The sequence below is a fragment of the Pinus tabuliformis genome, chromosome 1_2 (assembly GCF_031772625.1).
Source record: "Pinus tabuliformis cultivar Carrire ecotype Pingquan chromosome 1_2, CPIR1, whole genome shotgun sequence".
NCBI lineage: Eukaryota > Viridiplantae > Streptophyta > Pinopsida > Pinales > Pinaceae > Pinus > Pinus tabuliformis.
This window is the reverse complement of record NC_142298.1, coordinates 849,157,246-849,180,279: the sequence shown is the minus strand read 5'-3', so window position 1 is coordinate 849,180,279 and position 23,034 is coordinate 849,157,246.

Below are 23,034 nucleotides of genomic sequence, written 5' to 3'. Positions count from 1 at the left end.
AGACTTTGGGAAAATTTAAATATAGAGAGTTCAAGGACACTAAACCCATAGACCATGGAGAGAACCATTCTTAAAGCCAACAGCCATTATTCCCATTACTAAAAATTAGTCCATTAGGTTGATTAAAATTGATTTTATATATATATTCTATTCTATTCTATAACAGAAAATATATAGGCAGGTATCTGCATCATGGATATTATGTGTGTTATATGGTATCTTAGTTGTTATGTGCTTCTCACTATTTAACATTTATGTGATGGTATCATAATTGTTATGTATGCTCTATTTACCTTTTTTATATACTGTTTACCTTTAGCCGTCCGTTGTTGATGTCGTTGTTGCTGCCTGGGATCTCAGTGACGTTGCATCATTTTGCGTTGCGATATGAGCGGTGCTTTTAATTATGCAACATCATCAGCGGTGAGTATTGACTTGTTAGGATTCCACACATGTTTTGGCTTCGGTGCTCCAGGCCTTTTACAGGCATTGCCCGCTCTCGATGATCTTCCGACCGGAGTATTATGATCAAAATGCATTTTTCTGGCCTTTGCAACCTGCGCCAACCACAAATTCCAAGAAATTTAAGCAATAGTTGTGTTCAGACAATGGTCAATTTATACTGATTCTACTGGTTCGCATAGAATTAGACCAAACAACTAAAAGTTATATTCAACACGTTTGATCTTGAATTAGAAATTGTAATGAGCCGAAAGCCCTTACCGCTTCTCTGACCGTACTTGAAATGCTAGACAGTGGTTCCAGTTCATCGTGACGGAGATTCAATACAATCTGTGCCTGTTATGTGGTGTTGTAGAACAAACACATTACTTCCAAATTACTGTAGAATATGAAATGCCTTATTTCCAGCCAAATGAGAAAACAATACTATGAAGAAAAAAAACATATAAAAGATAAAACAATTAAAAAACACAGTAACTGTGTGAGTTAACAAATGCTGCAAATCTCATATATATAATTCAACTATAAACTACATTCTTAAATACTAAAACTATTACTAAAATATTTGTCAATCAACTCTGCAATCAATCTACAGCTAATTTCCAGCACTACTGTGGCTAACAATTTGCTGACTTATTTTTGCAGAGAACACTAAATAGAAATTTACATAACTAATTAAGCATTATTCCCAACACTCCCCCTTAATGATTAATGAGGATTTACTATCTTATCTCGTAATGCCAAAAACTGATCTTTTGCAACTGCTTTAGTGAATATATCTGCTAGTTGATGCTGAGTATTTATATGCTTCAATTCAATCTCCTTCTTCTGCACCAAATCTCTAATGAAGTGATATTTGAGGTCAAAATGCTTTGTCCTACTGTGATGAACTGGATTCTTTGCTAACTTGATGGCACTTACATTATCACAATAAATGACTGTAGGCTTAACTTGTTTTTCTCCAATTTCTTCCAAAATTTTTCTGAGCCAAAGAGCTTGTGTACCTGTTGAGGTAACTGCAACATATTCTGCTTCTGTGGATGAGAGGGCAACAATGCTTTGTTTTTTTGAGCTCCATGTAATCAAACCAGAACCAAAAGAGAAACAATTTCCAGATGTGGACTTACGGTCATCAAGACTACCTCCCCAATCTGAATCACTAAATCCAATAAGATTGAACTTTTCAGAAGAGTAGTAATGAATACCAAAATTTAGAGTGCCTTTCACATACCTTAAAATCCTCTTTGCTGCCTTCATATGTATTTCAGATGGATTTGTCATATACCTTGAAACAAGTGAAACTGAATATGTAATATCAGGCCTTGTGTGGGTTAGAAAGATCAAGCTCCCCACAATACTTCTGTAAGTTTTCTCATCAACTAAATCAGCACCATCATCTCTACATAACACCTCTCCATGAGCACTTGGAGTAGGGCATGGATGAAAATCAAGCATATCCAATTTATTTAGCATATCCTGTGCATACTTTGTTTGACAAATGAAAATCTCATCCCTACTTTGATAAACCTCCATTCCTAGAAAATATTTCATGATGCCTAGATCTTTCATCTCAAATTCATTCATCATAGCACCTTTGAATTTATCACTCATCTTAGAACTACTACCCATATACAATAGATCATCAACATACAAACTTATGATTAAAATATCAATACCTTCTTGTTTGTAGTAAAGGGTAGGATCATTCTTACTTCTTTGGAAGCCATTTTCCTGAAAGTATCCATCAATCCTTGCATACCACGCTCTTGGTGCTTGCTTAAGGCCATACAAAGCCTTCTTCAACTTGTAGACATTATTCTCCTTTCCTTCCACTTCAAAACCTTGTGGTTGTTCCACATATACTTCCTCTTCTAAGTACCCATTCAAGAAGGCACTTTTCACATCCATATGATGTATGCTCCACTTTTTATGAGCTGCTAATGAAATCAACATTCTAATGGTCTCTTGTCTTGCTACTGGTGCAAATGTCTCTTCATAATCAATTCCATACTTCTGTGTGAATCCTTTAGCAACTAATCTTGCTTTGTGTCTTTCAACACTCCCATCACTGTTAAATTTAGTCTTATAGACCCATTTGGTGCCAATCTTTTCCTTGTCATGTGGAAGCTCTGTCAACTTCCAAGTGTCATTCCTTTGAATGGAATCCATCTCTTCTTGCATGGCTTGCATCCAAACCTCATTAGTACATGCATCTTCAAAACATGATGGTTCAAATTCAGCCTTAGCTAATAAAGCAAAATTGACTATCTCACCTATTGGGCTTTCTTCATGTGCTTGATTTGCACTCCTCTCATAAATATCACTCAATCTTCTTACCTTCCTTGTAGAACTTGGAGAAGAAGTTGGACTTGAACTTGTTGTTGAAGAAATTGATGAAGGGCTGCTTGGTGGAGTTAAGCCACTAGTTATAGAAACATTAGTTGGCTGCTCATGATCATTATCAACAATTATATCATCATTCAAAACAGATTTTGTCTTCTCAACATGGCCTTTTTGATGACCATAATCTCCCCGTTCATAAAAAATTACATCTCTTGAGACAATAAGCTTGTTAGTTAGAGGATTATACAATTTATAAGCCTTGCTTGTCTCACTATACCCAATAAAAATACATAACTCACTCTTTGCATCTAACTTTTTTCTATTCTGATCAGGTACATGCACATAAGCCAAACAACCAAAAACTTTGAAATGATTAACATTAGGCTTTTTTTTTATACCAAGCTTCATAAGGAGTCATATTTTTCAATGCACTGGTGGGGCTACGGTTGAGGATGTATACTGTTGTAGCAACTGCATCTCCCCAATAAGTGTTGCTCAATCCCTTAGTTTGTAGCATGCATCTTGCCATTTCAACCACAGTACGATTTTTCCTTTCAGCTGTGCCATTCTGCTGGGGTGTGTATGCTGTAGTATGCTGCCTCCTGATGCCATTCATATCACAATAACTCTGGAAAGCTTTTGAGCAGAATTCTCCTCCACGGTCAGTCCGCAAACATTTGATCTTGCACCCTCTCTCATTTTCTACAAAGGCTTTGAACTTCTTGAATGTATCCAGGGCTTCACTTTTGGCCTTCAAAAAATATACCCAACAATTTCATGAGTAATCATCAATAAAAGTGATGAAATATGATGACTTACCCAAACTCTTAGTCTGCATAGGACCACATATGTCTGAATGAACAAGCTGTAGTGGGTAATGAGCCCTCCATGCACTTCCCTTTGGAAACCTTTCCCTTGCATGCTTTCCTTTAGGACATCCTTCACAAACCTCCTTATGCTCTTCTACCTTGGGCAAACCAGAAACTAATGCATGTGAGGTTAGAAACTTCAAACTGTGAAAATTTAAATGCCCATACCTTAGATGCCATAACCAACTTGAATCCTCATAAGCCATATTAGCAAGATTGTTGTTATGTTCATCAAACCTCAAGGGAAACATCCTATTTCTTGTCATAGGCACAACAGTGATCACCCTATTTCCCTTATTCTTATCATAGATAGTACATGTCTTATTTTCAAAGACTACTTTATAATTTTTCTCACATAGCTGTCCAACACTCAACAAATTATGCTTCAATTGTGGAGTATAATAAATGTCATGAATACTCTTTATACCTTCTTTTGTTTGGACCTCCATAGCTCCTTTGGCAGCAACCTCCAATGATTTATCATCACCAAGCTGGATCTTGGATTTGAAACTTCCATCCTTTGCTGAAAACAACTTCTCATTCCCTGTCATATGGTTAGAGCATCCAGAATCTAGGTACCAAACATCTTTACTAGTATTTTCACCTTTGGCATAAGATAAAAATAAGTGATCTTGAGGATACTCACCACTTTCTTGAGCATAATTAGCATTTTTACCTTCTTTCAATCTGCATTCTCTTTCAAAGTGACCATACCTGTTACAATGGTAACATTGAACATTTCTCTTATCAAATCTACCTCTACTTCTTCCTCTGAAACTACCTCTTCCACTTGAGCCACCTCTTCCTCTACCTCTTGAATAATTTTGGCTTTGCCATTTACCTTGACCTTGATGGCTTTTGGTATTGCTGCTACTTGCATCTTCATTCTTTGTAATTTGTAATTTAGAGGAAAAAGCTTTCTCTACAGCTTCAAAACTTTCCTTCAATCTTTCTTCATGAGACATCAAAGATCCAACCAATTCATCAAACTGTAGTTTTGTTAAATCCTTACTTTCTTCCATGATTATTGCAACATGATTCCATCTATGTGTTAAAGACCTCAATACTTTTTTAATTAAAACTTCATTACTTACAGCTTCTCCAAGTGTAGCCATTTTGTTGACCACATCTTTGACTCTCACACAATAGTCACTGATACTTTCAGCTTCTTGCATCTTCGAATTCTCGAACTTTCGCCTCAATGTCTGAAGCTTGACCACCTTAACTTGATCACTACCTTGGTAAGCTTCTTGTAGAGTCTCGCCGGCAGCTTTGGCAGTTTTTGCTCCAGATATTCTTGGAAATAAGCTCTTATCAAGAGCTATCTGAATGTGAAACAAAGCTTGAGCATTCTTCTTCCTTGCTTCCTTTCTTGCTGTTCTTTCATTGGCTGTAAGAGCATTCCAATCAGCTGGCTCTTCATATCCTGATTCAACAATCTCCCACAAATCTTTTCCAATCAAAAAGGTTAGCATCTTAATGCACCAATAATCATAATCATTGCCATCAAATTCTGGAACTAGCATCTGGTTAGAATTCGACATGATTAACTTTGGCGAAATTCCAACAATACAGCTTTAACCCAAAATAATTTTACCTGCTCTGATACCACATGTAGAATATGAAATGCCTTATTTCCAGCCAAATGAGAAAACAATACTATGAAGAAAAAAAACATATAAAAGATAAAACAATTAAAAAACACAGTAACTGTGTGAGTTAACAAATGCTGCAAATCTCATATATATAATTCAACTATAAACTACATTCTTAAATACTAAAACTATTACTAAAATATTTGTCAATCAACTCTGCAATCAATCTACAGCTAATTTCCACCACTACTGCAGCTAACAATTTGCTGCCTTATTTTTGCAGAGAACACTAAATAGAAATTTACATAACTAATTAAGCATTATTCCCAACAATTACAGCAAAACAAATCCAGAAAGCTGAAGGGAAGAATAGCCTCCAAAAATAGCAGAGCAGAAAAGTGCATGGGGAAACATACCAAGACATCTGAGGGCAGAGCTAAGTCAGACATCCTCTCTTTGGTAGCAACTGGGAAGGCTTTCAGCGGAGCAATGCAACATTCGTTGTGGGAAGCCTTTTCTGGTGACTGCGTATCATTGGGCAACCAAAATTTCATCCGATTCTCCTTCTCCATCCGCAAATTTTCCTGCAAAACCAAGTTACAAAATGTCACATGCTCCTGCTTTAGAAAAAAAAGTATAAATGAAACAAAACAGACCCGGGCTGCCTTCTTCTTCTACTGTTCCAATGCCGCCTTTGTCGTCTAGTGCCTTGGAACTCTACAGTCTAAAACGACAAATTTGCAAAACTCGGTGAATTCAGGTGTATGAATGTTGTTGGTGAAAAATTAAGGGTTACCATATATTTATGGCTAAAAACTCTGTGACTCTGTGGACCCATAAATGAGGCAGTCCCACAAACCGTATTGAAATTACAACTCTGACCCAGAAATGAGGCGGTCCCATAAACCCTAAAACAAATTTTTCCACCTCACAGACTGCTTCATTAGACTTCAAATAAACGATGAACAAATGGATTTATGAGCTACTTCCTTTTAGTTGCAGCACGGCCCGTCTACTTCTTTCTTCCCCGTGAAGTCTCAATGCCGGATCCAAGGGCCGGTGCCCTAATCCAGTCTGTGGCCTACGGGTCAGCTCTCGCCGACGTGTGTATTATAAGGACGGGCCCACCATTGTATTGCGTGGCCGACAATTGACTCGTCTGTTAGCATCGTGAAGCCATTGCACTTAAATGGAACATTTTTCTTGGAATACTGCATGCTCTATGACGCAATACAACGTGAAGCACAATGGTAAATATTCGCCATAAACGAAGATTTCGATGGTAAATATCTAAGGTCAACACTAAGGTTTTCACATTACTTGATGATGCAAATTACATCTATGATAGGAGGGTGGATTCCATATTGATCAAGACAAAATAAAAACTATTCAAGAAATGTCAAGATGGATGGCTATCATGACTTAAAATTTTATGTTTATAAGCAATTTTCATATACTACAAACATTAATTTAAATTTAAGAAATTGGTTTAAATTTAAGAAATGGAAGGGTAAATGATGTAATCAATTTTAAAATTAATAAATATAATAAAATAAAACTAGAATCGGGACATATGAAGGTAAATAAAAGAATATATTATGAAAATAGTGGAAAATACTCAGACAGTACACAAATTTGTCATGTGTTGAAACTAGAATTTTTTGATTAAACTTTTAATGTCTCAAGATTTTATAAAATACAAGTTCGTCTCTGCCAAAGATCCAACTAACTGGCCATGCCATCTAACTCTAATTCCCATTGAATCTTCCACTAGGGGGTGTTGTTGGTTGTCTCCTTCTATGTGTGGATGTCTCTTGGTCTTGATCACTTATGTTCCTTCATCATATAATTCTTTATCTTCTTCGATGACAACTTCTTGATATTTTCCATCTTCATAACCTACATTCACACATAATTCATTAGCCTTAAACACATGAGACTCTTTGGTTCTACCATGCTGATTTGATTCTATTATAAGATTTCTTATATCTTTCATCAACATGCTCCTCTCCAATTTTAATTCCACGATTTGTATCATACAGGAAAAATACTTCTTCAAAACAATTATGTTCATACTCAACTTCTCTGAGTTTCTTAACTCCTTTAAATAAGATATTTATCATATGCCTTAACTTCATTGAATAGAATTGCTTAATAGGCCTTTTGATATTTTTCTTCATCTCCCATACACTAATCTAGTATTTTTGGATTTTTAATAGTACTATCATCATCATACCAAGTTGTTTTTTTAACTAAACAATCTCTCTCATTACTTCTTCATCACCCATATTATTTTTACCAACTATCTTAGCATCTTCTCTCAACATGTTGTGGCTTTGTTTCTCTCGACCCTTCATCTAACTTCCTTTACTAATATTCAGTTATTCATTTGTGAGCTTCTCCATGCTCACTGTGATCTACAAATAAGCCTCTTCATTAACAATTCTAATTTACCTTGCTATAATACCTTACCAAGATTCTCTCTCGAACCTGGTTGTTTGGTATCCTTTGGTTCTCTTCTTTAAAACCTCTTGAGCTTCCTGTGCTCCCATATACTTATGGATTCTTCAAATTTATCCTAAGAACTTTCTCTTTTCTCTTCACTTTCAATCTCTGTTGGAATTTTTATTCTATATTTGTTATAGCTTAGCTGTTGCAAGGGTTTTTCCATAGGTTCTCTCTTCTTTCTCTACTCCTACTTGCAATCAACACTTTCTCTACCAAAATTAATTTGAAAATATAAATACCATGTTATTTGTTATATCTCACTAGATCCCAATAACTTCTCAATTCTCCGCTTCAATCTCATGCAAGATGCTTGTTGTTACCAATATCCTCAAGTTTGCCTCAAAACCATCTTTAACAATTCTACCTAGCTTCCACTCGGCTAGAATTATCTTGAATCTATAATATATTTTTCTGTATCTTATGTTTCCTTTGCACATGGTCCTTTGTGCCTTGCATATCTATTACACCAGCTATTACATTATATTTGAAAATCAAACCCCTTAATCCTATCTTCTTAATTTAAATTAAATTGAAGTTATAACTCAAGAAGAGAAGCAAATATGTGTTTCCATCATGTGCGTCTAACACACCTTCATGTACGTTGACTACTAAATTAAAAATATGACTCTTAGGAATATTTAACAATTCTACCTAGCTCCACTCCTTGGCTAGAATTATCTTGAATCTATAATATTTTTTTTGTATCTTATATTTCCTTTGCACATGGTTCTTTGTGCCTTGCATATATATTACACTAGCTATTACATTGACCTTAGAATAAATTTGTTAAATGTTGGAGACTTTTTTAAACTTTTATTTTATTTTAATTAGGGCCAACATTGCCATTAGATTAAATTTGTTAAATGTTAAACATTTAAGCTTGACCTCTACCCCATATTGGGCTATAGAGAGCCTCTTGGCGCAATCAGTTAGTGTAAGGTGTTTTTTGGTGCAAAAGTTGTCATCAAAACAACAACAAAAATAGGTAGAAAAAATGCAAGGGTTTGATTTTGAAATGATCTTTCTAGAGTAGAAGAAGCACCAACTTTATATTATATTACACCTTATATTTCAATATGGAAGGAAGAATGTTGTAATGAATGAGGAAATAAAAACAATGTTAAACAAAAAATGAAATGTATAAAGGAATGAATAAACTCTATGAAACAAATTTTAAGGGATTCGCGTTCATTAATTCATCAAACTAAACTTCAAAGGTGAGTGTAAGTAGATTTCAACTCCTAAGGCTAAGAAATGCCCCATCTAAACCTTAGGTGAAACCCTGTAAATGAAATTGAAGGAAAGAGTGGGTGGTTATGGTGTTTACTGTTAGGAACAACTGATAAAATACACTAGTGCTTATTGTAGGTACAACTGATAAATCACCTCAATGCCCATTATTAGAAGGAAGTTGATAACTCACCTGAATAGCGGGATTTGTATTCTCAGTGTTAAACCAAGCATTTGGTGTGAATTCCTTGAATGAAGATTTCCTCAAATAATGGATCCACTGAAATGGTGGTCGACTACAAGAAAACTAATATGTAGCTCGCCTATAATTGGGTGGAGAGTGGAAGCCCCCCTTTCAGTTGCCAACTAGTTTAATATATATAGATAATTATATTACAATTGCATATTTGAATCATGAACCATGATGTTCAATGTTATGCTTATGACTAGTATGAGATCTTGTGTGTCTATAATTTTTAATGAATGTCTATTGTGTTGTTCGATATTTAGTTTATTATTGATATGAGAAACTGTGCGTTATGATTTCTTAGTTGACAACAATGGTTTCTGAATATATTAACTCAATTTTTTCTCAGAGCATTAACAATGTGTGATAGATGGATAGCAAAACTTCTTGGATAGTTATTAGTACCTGTGTATTCGTGATTAGTTAATTGATATTCATATTCCTATGGAAAAGTTCAATCAGATTGCAAGATGTTCAAGGAATCGATCATGGTGTATTAAATGTTTCATTAAATTGACGAACTAACTAGAATAATTAGAATAATGTGTTTCTACATAAAATATGATGAATTGTATGCAGGTATTAATTAACAATCCTCTTAATTAAGATTATTAATCAATTCTTAATCACTAGTTTATTCCTACTGGCCCACGAAGATGTCGACCCAGAGAAGTGTATCCTAGTTTTCACAAATGCATGCAAGGAAGTGTTAGGAGGAATCCTAGTGGAGGAAGTACATGTAATATTCTATGAGTAAAGGAAACTATCAAAGCATGACAATAACTATGTGTCTCATGAATTGTTGATAGAATTAAATGTGCATGCAATAAATATGTGGAGGCACTACTTGCTTGGGAGAAAGATTGTGTTGATGTCAGATGATGAAGGATTGAGATACTTGTTTGATTAAGCTAAGTTAAATGCTAGAAAAGTCATATGATTTTGGTGAATTTTATTTTCAAATCAAGCCTTCTAAGGGAAAGGAAAAACAAGTAGCATATGGACTTACTGGAAGTATCCAAGTAGTTCACTAGCAGGCCACGAGCACTCGTGAAATTCACAAAAATAAAATATTAAAGAATCGTGACTACATCATGAGAATTTCTAGTATATGAAAGGAACGATTAAAACAAGAACCATGGTGAATAATAAGCAAGAATTGCAAGCTAACTAGTGCTAGTATGCTATTATTCAAAGATAGATGGTATGTACCTTATGTGATCAACTTGAAAATGCTTATAATGGATGAGTTTAAGAAAATACCTTATTTAGGTAATCTTAGTTACCATAAAATGATAACAACCATAAAGAATTTATATTATTGGCTAGGAATAAATAAGGAAATAGTTAATTATATTGTGAGATGCTTGGAATGCCAATAAATCCAAGTCGAATGCAGACATCCAGCGGAATTATTACAACCAATTCGAAACCTTGAGTGGGAATGCAAAGTCATATCCATGGAATTCATCAAGGTATTCCCAAAGACATCATTAACAACATGATTCCATTATGGTGGAAGTGGGAAAATTGGATTTAGTCTATGTTCAAGATTTGCAGAAATGTGTAAATACCTAGACAAAATGTTAGAGTCACATCATTGTGTGAATAATAGAATCAGATTTGCAACAATAGGACAAATAAAGGAATTACTAGAAATAAATAAATAAAAATAAAACTATAGCTACATTAAAATGTATAGAGAGTGCATAGCTAAGGAGGGGGGCCTACCTCTTTAGAGGAGGAATTGGTAAAAGTAAAATCAACATGCTAGCCAATCAACACAACATCGATGGAAAGAAATGTGAATTTGTATTGAAATAATTAAATTACAACTACAAACTAGCTTTGATATTCAAAGTGATTGATTCACTACTAGGTGCATCGTTTATTTTCATACTTATAAAAACATTTGAACTATATTAATATTTCAATGGGAAGTAATGAAATTTTGACTGTTATATCTAGTTACTATGAATTTCCTAAAGACGATAGAAATTCGAGAATATGCTAGATCAATCAAATATATGGCGAGTGGAATTTGGGTAACACTTACCTTATGGAGCGACTAATTTCCCTTGTCATTTTCTTCTGCTAGGAGATTAGTTGGTTAATCGATCTAGGAAATTCAATGGCGACAACTATGCAATTGAGGTGATATGCTACAATAATTTTCCATAGTTACATTAGTAGACACTTTACTAAGAGCTGCAAGACTACGATGGAGTAAGTTACAACAAAGGAACAAAGGAGACTTGTAGTAACAAGGAGTCACAATGCAAGTGTTATCATCTTGGAATTGCAACATGAGTATCTTCAGTTAAGAGTTGTAGCATGTGTGCGTTTTGTTGATGTCCAGAACAGAAGTGTTGTTTGCCCAATATTTTTCGAATTCTTTATGGGATAGACCATGAAAGATGGGAACATAGCCCAAAATTTATATCCTTCTTTATATATATTACAACTTCTAAATAACTATTTCTTATATGAATACAGTTAGCATTAGTATTGTTCTCTTATTTACATGCATGTACTAACCGTATATATTGCAATAAATCACAAAAGAAAACAATCAAAATGTCATACCTCACATATTACAAAAGAATCAAAATATCACCTCTCTCTCTCTCTCTCTCTCTCTCTCTCTCTCTCTCTCTCTCTCTCTCTACTTCTAACTACACTCCTCATCTGCATAACAAAATGCACATGTTTGGATCCTTTCCATGTGTACTGGGGGATGACATGGGATCCAATAGAATTATGTTGGTCAATTTAAATAGGTCTACTTATTATACGCTTAACGTTTTCTTAAGAACCCTAATTGAGACAATTTTTTCTCCATTGGAATTACATTGGTGTGTATATTATGGGATATAAGTCCATCTAAGGTTGGGTCCATGAAAAATGGTCATTTAAGGCCTCAAATTGGTTCTTGAATTTTTTTCACTTGAAAATTTTCAAACTCTTTTTCTCAATAACCTTCCAGACTAATTCCTCTAAATATTCCTCCCTAAAAGCATTTAGATGGTTGAAAAATAATATGTTAATATATCTAGCTTATATTAGTTTTATCACCTATCTATTATGATAAATACATTTATCCCTAATCAAATTTTAAAAGGTTCTTGGTTGTCATTGTGAGTTATTAGGTTTACATGATGAGTTTATTGTTTTCACATATGCAATAAATTTATTTATATAGACATAATACACTTTATTCTTATTAAATTGATAAGGGAATACATTAACCAAGATCAACCTAAAGAAAAACATATGTTTAAGCATTGTTGTAAAGGATTAAAGTGAAAGATTTATTTCCATTTTAAGTGGAAAATATTAATAGTTTATGACCTAACAATGAATAGGATCTCAAAAACACATGTCTAATTTCTTACAAGAAAATATTTATCTTACTACAAAATGGTTAAGTATATGTTGAATCATTCTCTTCAAAAGCTTTAATTTTATTGATCAATCCTTGTCTTTTATTTCATGTATATTTAAAAATGTGTTTTCTCTATTTTATATATTTTGAGTGTGATAAAATTATTTCATTATTACCTTGTGAAAATCATAAAAAACCATTTGATAGTCATATTGAGCAAAATACATAATGAAGCACATGCACAGTCAATCAAATCTAAAAAAATTTGAAACAAAAAGTCAAGGGGTGAAGAATACATTATTGATTATTGAAAAGAGATGTCTGAGGACAATATTTCTAAAAGAATCCTTGCAAAATTTGAAGAGTTCAATATTCCTTCTTGTTCCGAAAATTATTTTGTATACTCTTGATGAATATGATTTAAAACTTGTTAGGCATAAACATACACCCATGTGAGTAGGTTTAGAGTAAAAACACATAATTGATTAAGCTATCACTGGTGATTTTCATACTTTTACATTTAATAATTTATTTTATAATATTGATTTTATTTCTCATATTTATCATAATTTTGAATATGTATTGGAAGCAAATGGAAAAAAAGTCTTATCTAATAAACATTTTATATGAAAAATCATAACATCATGCCTTATTAATGAGGATAAAATTGAAAACCCTCACAAAAAATATGAATATGACACATATTAGTTATTTCATTACGATGATAAAAATTCAATAGATGATGATATTATTCATAGGTTGCATACAAGTTATACATCACATGATTCTATAAACACATTAAGGAAATCGGAGGAAACCTCCATTGTGATACCTCACATGTTACTTTGCAATCAAGATGAGGACTCAGTGAAGGAGTCATTAAATGATACCACAGATTGGTTTTCTATGCCAAAAGGAACATATATCAGCTGATCTGGATGTCATATTTCTCCTCATCTTATGTTGTGATATGTGACTAACAAGGTGGTATTGCAAGAAGTGTCTTATCAATTGAATAAAGAGTTACCAGGAGTTCTTCACAGAAAGAAGAAATCTCCTTGGCCCACCTTTCCTTTGAGGATCAGAATGTATGAGCTGAAGAGCCATAAAGTGGCGAAAGAAGAAACACAAAAGCTAGATTACTTGCGCTTTACAATGAAGGAATTTCATGGGTATGACCATAGGAGACTGTGCAAGAAACATTTTGATAGGATTGGCTTCTCTTGGGGATATTCATCAATTATTAATGCAGAAGATTAAAAGGTGAACAACTGGTACAATGCACTAAGAAAGACACATCAAGGAGTCGAATTCTATTATCCCCTAGTTCCACTAGCTGAAGATGTACAGGTACATGAGGCACCACAAGTAACTACTCAACTAAATACTGTAGATCCTAGGAAAAGGATCAAGCATGATCCAATGGCACAAAGTAGTAGGAAATAGAAAGCTGATCCCTTGAATAAGGGAGTTATTGAGGTTGAACAAGAAAATAGAGAATTAAAGGAAAAGATGAAACATGAAGAAGAAGAAGAGAAGAGGAAGCAAGATGAATTTCTCAGGAAGAAACAAGAAGAAGAAGAGGAAAGAAGGAAAATGGAGGAAGAACAACAAAGGAAGTCATAGGAGGAGGAAGAAACATAGAGGCTGGAGGAATAACATATGACTTGGGAAATAGAATAATAATTAGAGGAATATGATGTCATCCAACCCATAGATGATGAACCAGGTTCTCTGATATAACCTTTTCTCATGGGTGGCCATCTCTCATTCGATGAGATGGGGATCACACCTCCACTAGAAGATAAATTCATGGACATGCACAATGTCACATTTGATTAACTATGAAATAGGATCATGCAACAAAGGTGAATATTCTTCCCAAATGATCCTTAGAATATTGCCTTTGTGTCCATAGAAAAGGTCATAATTGCAAACACCAATAGGAATCCCCGAAAAATCGTGATAGCTAATGTTTATTTTGCTACAATGACACAAGATAACATAGAGTATTTTTTAATTGAGAATGCACAATTGAGAAAAGAGTTAGCTGCAGTAAAGTAACAAGTGGAACATCTCGCTATAGAAAATCTATGACTACCTTCCCACAACTTCAGCACAACATAGTGGAAGTCTACCATACAGAAGGAATTAGGGCCAATGGAGGATATCATGGTGTAGTTGCATGATGAAGTGATACTTATGCATGAAGTAGTTGTTCCGCTTGTTCATATACAAAACAAATCATAATAAGTCTTAAAGCTCCTAAAGGTGAAAAACAAAGATGTTGATCAAATCCACAAATGGGCTACCAAGTATCCATATGTTGCACAATAGTTGGTTAGAAAGGATAGGATTGTTGTTGAAGTAGACAGAGTAAAACTAAGACTCCAACATGATAATTACATTCCACATGGAGAAGCGTCAACTAATAATCTTGCTTCATGCAACTAACTACACAATGGTTTAGAGTCTCTAGAATAGAAACACAAGATGCCTTCAATGGGATTGCTTGGAGAAATAAGAGGCAACGAAATCATCTTACAAGAGGTGAGGAAGTACATTGAGAAAATGAAGCAAACATTAGAACAAGAGTGCTTGGAGATCACTAAATACTTTATTCTACAATAGTCCATTGCACAAGATACAACTCACATGGAACTATCATGGCTATGGAATAATGTACAATCAAGCTCCAAATCCATATTGACATAAGCACTCGAGGTGGAGATGTGGTTTGCAATGGAATCTTCGGTCAGGATCAAAGTCATTGCTACATAATTAATAAAAAATTTGTCTTATTATAACTTTTGTCTCATATAGACACCGTATTATATGTATTTTGTCTTTTGTAATGAGTTTAATGTAAGAAATTCCAAGAGACACATGTGGAATGCAAAGGGTGATGTATAGAATGTGAAGGGTTGTATGGAAGCCTATAGGTCATAGAAGTTGAATAGTCATGAGGAAACTCAAAATTCATTGCCTTTTGTTATAAATTGCTCCTCATAACTAAAGTAAGGGACTTGGATTATTATAGTCTTGCCTTGGCTTCTCTTTTATTTCATAGGAGATAAATCATTCTGTGGGGAGGCAAGTTGTGGCTTCATGTTCCACCTATGTAACACTGTACTTTAAAACTTTCATTAATAATTAGAAGCTCTTCGAGCCAACACTTTTTCATGTATGTATCATGAATGTTGTAAGACTACTATTGACATATTTGTTGAATATGTTGGTGTAATACATGCTAAGACTAATGAACTATTTCATTACTTAGATGTGGATATTGTTGAATGAGTGTTGTTATGCTTTCATAATTGTTGTTTATATTGTGAACCAATTTGCAAGTATTTTTGATCTTCCACTCACAGGTCTCCCTTAGGATATTACTATTACTTCCCTAACTAGAAGCTTGTTCCCCTTTACTAGTTGTGGAACTTCCTATGCATTCTACATTTGGTGTCACACAATGCTTTCATACTTGTTTCCGCAAAGAGATGTTTGTGATCTCTTGTGTATGTGTTATAATCAAGGCTTACCTCTAAGAACTTTGTAATGGTGGATAGACAATATAGTTGGATGGGACACCTACACCAAATAGTGTGAGATCTAATTGAGACCTCACATCGGGTACATCCCCTGTATGTTGGCGGTATCCAACACCGTCAACATTCTACTACTATTATTTCCAACTTATTTATAATGTTTAATGTTTTATTTCATTACAAATTCTCTAAATAGTGTTCTTACCTATTCCATTTCTACATGTAAAACCAATAATAGATTTGTTTCTGTATTACTTAAATCAAGTAGGTTCATTCAACATTTTTTTTGTTTTGTGCTCATTATGTAAAGAAGCATCCCTAAATTCATTATATTTCAAAGTTTGATACATATTATTAGTTTTGTAACCATTATATAATATTAAATTTTTTTCCCTTCCAATTCACTCCTTCCCCTTTTGAAGTAACCTTATCCCTATCATTTACTTTTTACTTTTGCTAACAACTTTCTACCATAAAGGTTGTGGTATAGTATAGTTGAATCTGTGCAAACACCCTATTTTTGCATATAAATCCATATTTATATTACCCTGGTTAACAATGTATACATTCTTTATTAATTACTTACAACAATAAAGTTCTTATAGTTACATTTTGATTTTACATCACTGGCAGTCTTCAATAATAAAAAAATATTTACTGTGTTGTCCTTGATGGCAACCTGCTTGAAAAGGAGGTACTTGATATCAGTATGATGTACTTGATGCCAATATGATGGTCATGGAGCTAATGTAGATATCAAGGATATTGGGACATATATTACAATGGATATGGAAAGAGAAATGGCAGTTCAGTTACAGATGGATGAAAAATGTAACATTTTAGAAAGCATACATGGTTTCTGTGAACAATGGTTGCATACATACACAGGGATTATGACAAAAAGTCGCATACATATTTTAACCATGGAAATATGGACACTAGGGGTCATTACCACAACATTTTCCCATAGTAATTGAAGCGACAATGTTTATTTGATCCCATCAACAAATACTAACAACATTACCAAGGGATTTAGCTAAGGTATTGGATAAGGAAAATATATATATAAGGAGATGGTGAAGAAGGTTTTAGGTGTGAAAGTAAATGAATTATTTATGTGTGATCTGATATGAAACAGGTGTGCACGAGGGAGAAAGGAAATGGCTCAGATCCAATAGATCTGAAAATATAGTGGAGACTAATCCTTGACCTATTTATGATTGTTAATAAAAATATTAGATCTAAATCTATGATGATGATATGATCTGAATGTAGTAATGTATTAATGTAATAATATGTTTCAATATATGGGTTTAACAAATGTGGTGGTTTGTAATGAAGGTTGGTATCAGAAATTTAAGATATATGCATAGGTTTGGTTCTGAATAGTCACATACATACAAATATCTATTTTTTTTAGTCACGTATATACTCTAAGATATGATTTTTCAGTATGTTGAGAATTATATGTGGGTGTTGCACATGATAAGCATGTATAGACGCAGGTTTTCTTAATAACTACCACATATATATTCTGAGTTAAATCTGGTTATGGTTTGAATTGCTACTTGATGATGGAATTTAATGATGTCTATTCTATTTGCTATTATCTGTCAATGATATCTTTATAAGCATGGTATGTGTCTAGTAGTGGTGATTGGGTTTCTTTTCTTGTGGATTGGAATAATGGTTAGTAATGATGTTATAGGATGTTGGTCTATGATTAAGTATCTACTGTGACTCAGTATGTCAGTAATTCAGGGAGTGGTGCAGTGATTCAATTTTATCCTTCAGTTATTTGAGATATGTATGGAGGTTGTATGTAGAGGAAGTGTGTATACATGCAGGTTTGCTTTAGAATAGTCACGTATATATTATGAGGTTAATATTGATAAAGGCTTGTAGTGATTTCACATTTCTTCGTTGATGTTTGTCTCTTATTCAATAATGTGATTAATCGATGAATTGTTAAATGGTTGTGGTGTGACAATAATACTTGGAATTGCATTGGTTTGATCTAGTGCATTAGTTGAGATTTAGTTCAGTTATTGGATTTCTTCAGTATTCATTGGTTTAATGTTTTAGTAATTAATCTAGTTTACAATGCTTCAGTGATTCATATTTTAAGATTTATTATTTATGTTTGGCACATTGGTTTGGGATTATTGTTGGTGTGGGTCAAGAGTGAAAACATGATGAAAGATGGACTGCATGTTTTGATGGATGATTTATAAGTCAATCTAGAGTGAAACATTTTGAAACGTGGTCCAGAAGGTGCTAAAGGATGTAACCTTTTGTCTTCTGTTGTTCCAATGCCGCCTTTGTTGTCTAGTACCTTGGAACTCTACAGTCTAAAACGAGATCTACTCTCCTACTGCTACAACAAATTTGCAAAACTTGGTGAATTCAGGTGTATGAATGAATCTTGTTGGTGAAAAATAAAGGGTTACCATATATTTATGGATAAAAACTCTGTGACTCTGTTGACCCGTAAATAAGGCGGTCCCACAAACCCTACTAAAATTACAACTCTGTGAACCCACAAATGACGCGGTCCCATAAACCCTAAAACATATATTTCCACTTCACAGACTGCTTCATTTGACTTCAAATGAACGATGAACAAATGGATTTATGAGCTACTTCCTTTTAGTTGCAGCACTGCCCATCTACTTCCTTCTTCCTTCTTCCCCATGAAGTCTTATTGTCGTATGGCAGGGCCGGTGCCCTGGTCCAGTATGTGGCATACAGGACAGCTCTCGCCGACGTGTGTATTATAAGGACGGGCCCACCATTGTATTATGTGGCCAACAATTGACTCGTCTGTTAGCGTCATGAAGCCATTGCACTTAAATGGAACATTTTGCTTGGAATACTGCATGCTCTATGACGCAATACAACGTGAAGCACGATGGTAAATATTCGCCATAAACGAAGATTTCAATAGTAAATATCTAATGTCAACACTAAGGTTTTCACATTACTTGATGATGCAAATTACATCTATGATAGGAGAGTGGATTCCATATGGATGAAGACAAAATAAAAACTATTCAAGAAGTGTCAAGATGGATGGCTATCATGACTTAAAATTTTGTGTTTATAAGCAATTTTCATATACTACAAATATAAATATAAATTTAAATTTAAATTTAAGAAATTGTATGGTAAATGATGTAATCAAATTAATAAATATAATAAAATAAAATTAGAATTGGGACATATGAAGGCAAATAAAAGATTAGATTATGAAAATACTGGAAAATACTTAGACAATACACAAATTTGTCATGTGCTGAAACTAGAAATCTTTGATTAAACTTTTAATGTGTCAAGATTTTATAAAATACAAGTTCGTCTCTGCCCAAGATCCAACTAACTGGCCATCCCATCTAACTGTAATTCCCACTGAATCTTCCACTAGGAGGTGTTGTTGGTTGTCTCCTTCTATGTGTGGATGTTTCTTGGTCTTGATATCTTATGTTCCTTCATCTAATTCTTTATCTTCTTCCATGACAACTTATTGATATTTTCCATCTTCATAACCTACATGCACACATAATTCATTAGCCTCAAAAACATGAGACTCCTTGTTTCTACCATGCTGAATTGATTCTATTATAAAACTTCTTATATATTTCATCAACATGCTCCTCTCCAATTTTAATTCCATGATTTGGTTCATATAGGAAAATTACTTCTTCAAAACAATTATGTTCATAATCAACTTCTCTAAGTTTCTTAACTCCTTTGAATAAGATATTTATCATATGCCTTAACTTCATTGAATAGAATTGCTTAATAGGCCTTTTGATCTTTTTCTTCATCTCCCATCTACTAATCTAGTATTTGTGGATTTTTAATAGTACTATCATCATCATACCAAGTTGTTTGTTTAACTAAACAATATCTCCCATAACTTCTTCATCACCCATATTATTTTTACCAACTATCTTAGCATCTTCTCAAAAGGTGTTGTGGCTTTGTTTCTCTCCAGCCTTCATCTAACTTCCTTTACTAATATTCAGTTATTCATTTGTGAGCTTCTCCATGCTCACCGTGATCTACAAATAAGCCTCTTCATTAACAATTCTAATTTACCTTGCTATAATACCTTACCAAGATTCTCTCTTGAACCTGGTTGTTTGGTATCCTTTGGTTCTCTTCTTTAAAACGTCTTGAGCTTCCTGTGCTCCCCTACACTTATGGATTCTACAAATTTATCATAAGAAATTTCTCTTTTCTCTTCACTTTCAATCTATGTTGGAATTTTTATTCTATATTTGTTATAGCTTAGCTATTGCAAGGGATTTTCCATAGGTTCTCTCTTCTTTCTCTACTCCTACTTGCAATCAACAATTTCTCTAGCCAAACTAATTTGAAAATATAAATACCATGTTATTTGTTAGATCTCATTAGATCCCAATAACTTCTCAATTCTCCGCTTCAATCTCATGCAAGATGCTTGTTATTACCAATATCCTCAAGTTTGCCTCAAAACCATCTTTAACAATTCTACCTAGCTTCCACTCGGCGAGAATTATCTTGAATCTATAATATATTTTCTGTATCTTATGTTTCCTTTTCACATGGTCCTTTGTGCCTTGCATATCCATTACACCAGCTATTACGTTATATTTGAAAATCAAGACCCTTAATCCTATCTTCGTCAATTAAATTAAATTGAAGTAAATTAAATTAAATTGAAGTTATAACTCAAGAAGAGAAGCACGTATGTGTTTCCATCATGTGCGTCTAGCACACCTTCATGTGTGTTGACTACTAAATTAAAAATAATATGACTCTTAGGAATATTTAACAATTCTACCTAGCTCCACTCCTTGGCAAGAATTATATTAAATCTATAATGTTTTTTTTGTATCTTATATTTCCTTTGCACATGGTTCTTTGTGCCTTGCATATATATTACACTAGCTATTACATTGACATTAGAATAAATTTGTTAAATGTTGGAGACTTTTTTAAACTTTTATTTTATTTTAATTAGGGCCAACATTGCCATTATATTAAATTTGCTAAATGTTAAACATTTAAGCTTGACCTCTACCCCATATTGGGCTATAGAGAGCCTCTTGGCGCAATCAGATAGTGTAAGGTGTTTTTTTCTACAGAAGTTTTCATCAAAAGAGCAACAAAAATAGGTAGAAAAAATGCAAGGGTTTGATTTTGAAATGATCTTTCTAGAGTAGAAGAAGCACCAACTTTATATTATATTACACCTTATATTTTAATATGGAAGGAAGAATCTTGTAATGAATAAGGAAATAACAACAATGTTAAACAAAAAATGAAATGTATAAAGGAATGAATAAACTCTATGAAACAAATTTTAAGGGATTCACGTTCATTAATTCATCAAACTAAACTTCAATGTTGAGTGTAAGTAGATTTCAACTCCTAAGGCTAAGAAATGCCCCATCTAAACCTTGTGTGAATCCTTGTAAATGAAATTGAAGGAAAGAGTGGGTAGTTATGGTGTTTACTATTAGGAACAACTGATAAAATACCCTAGTGCTTATTGTAGGTACAACTGATAAATCACCTCAATGCTCATTATTAGAAGGAAGTTGATAAGTCACCTGAATAGTGGGATCCATATTCTCAGTGTTAAACCAAGTATTTGGTGTGAATTCCTTGAATGAAGATTTCCTCAAATAATGGATCCACCGAAATGGTGGTCGACTACAAGAAAACTAATGTGTAGCTAGCCTATAGTTGGGTGGAGAGTGGAAGCCCCCCCTTTAGTTGCCAACTAGTTTAATATATATAGATAATTATAATACAATTTCGTATTTGAATCATGAACCATGATGTTCAATGTTATGCTTATGACTAGTATGAGATCTTGTGTGTCTATAATTTTTAATGAATGTCTATTGTGTTGTTTAATATTTAGTTTATTATTGATATGAGAAACTGTGCATTATGATTTCTTAGTTGACAATAATGGTTTCTGAATATATTAACTCGATTTTTTTCTCAGAGCATTAACAATGTGTGATATATGGATAGCAAATCTTCTTGTATAGTTATTAGTACCTGTGTATTCATGATTAGTTAATTGATATTCATATTCCTATGGAAAAGTTCAATCAGATTGCAAGATGTTCAAGGAATCGATCATGGTTTATTAAATGTTTCATTAAATTGATGAACTAACTAGAATAATTAGAATAATGTGTTTCTACATAAAATATGAGGAATTGTATGCAAGGTATTGATTAACAATCCTCTTAATTAATATTATTAATCAATTCTTAATCACTAGTTTATTCCTACTGGCCCACGAAGATGTTGACCCAGAGAAGCATTCCCTAGTTTTCACAAATGCATGCAAAGAAGTGTTAGGAGGAATCCTAATGGAGGAAGTACATGTAATATTCTATGAGTGAAGGAAACTATCAAAGCATGACAATAACTATGTGTCTCATGAATTCTTGATAGAAGTAAATGTGCATGCAGTAAATAAGTGGAGGCACTATTTGCTTGGGAGAAAGTTTGTGTTGATGTCAGATGATGGAGGATTGAGATACTTGTTTGATTAAACTAAGTTAAATGCTAGAAAACTCATATGATTTTGGTGAATTTTATTTTGAAATCAAGCCTGCTAAGGGAAAGGAAAAACAGGTAGTGTATGGACTTACTAGAAGTATCCAAGTAGTTCACTAGCAAGCCACGAGCACTTGTGAAATTCACAAAAAAAGAAAATATTAAAGAATCATGACTACATCATGAGAATTTCTAGTATGTGAAGGAACGATTACAACAAGAACCATGGTGAATAATAAACAAGAATTGCAAGCTAACTAGCGCTGGTATGCTATTG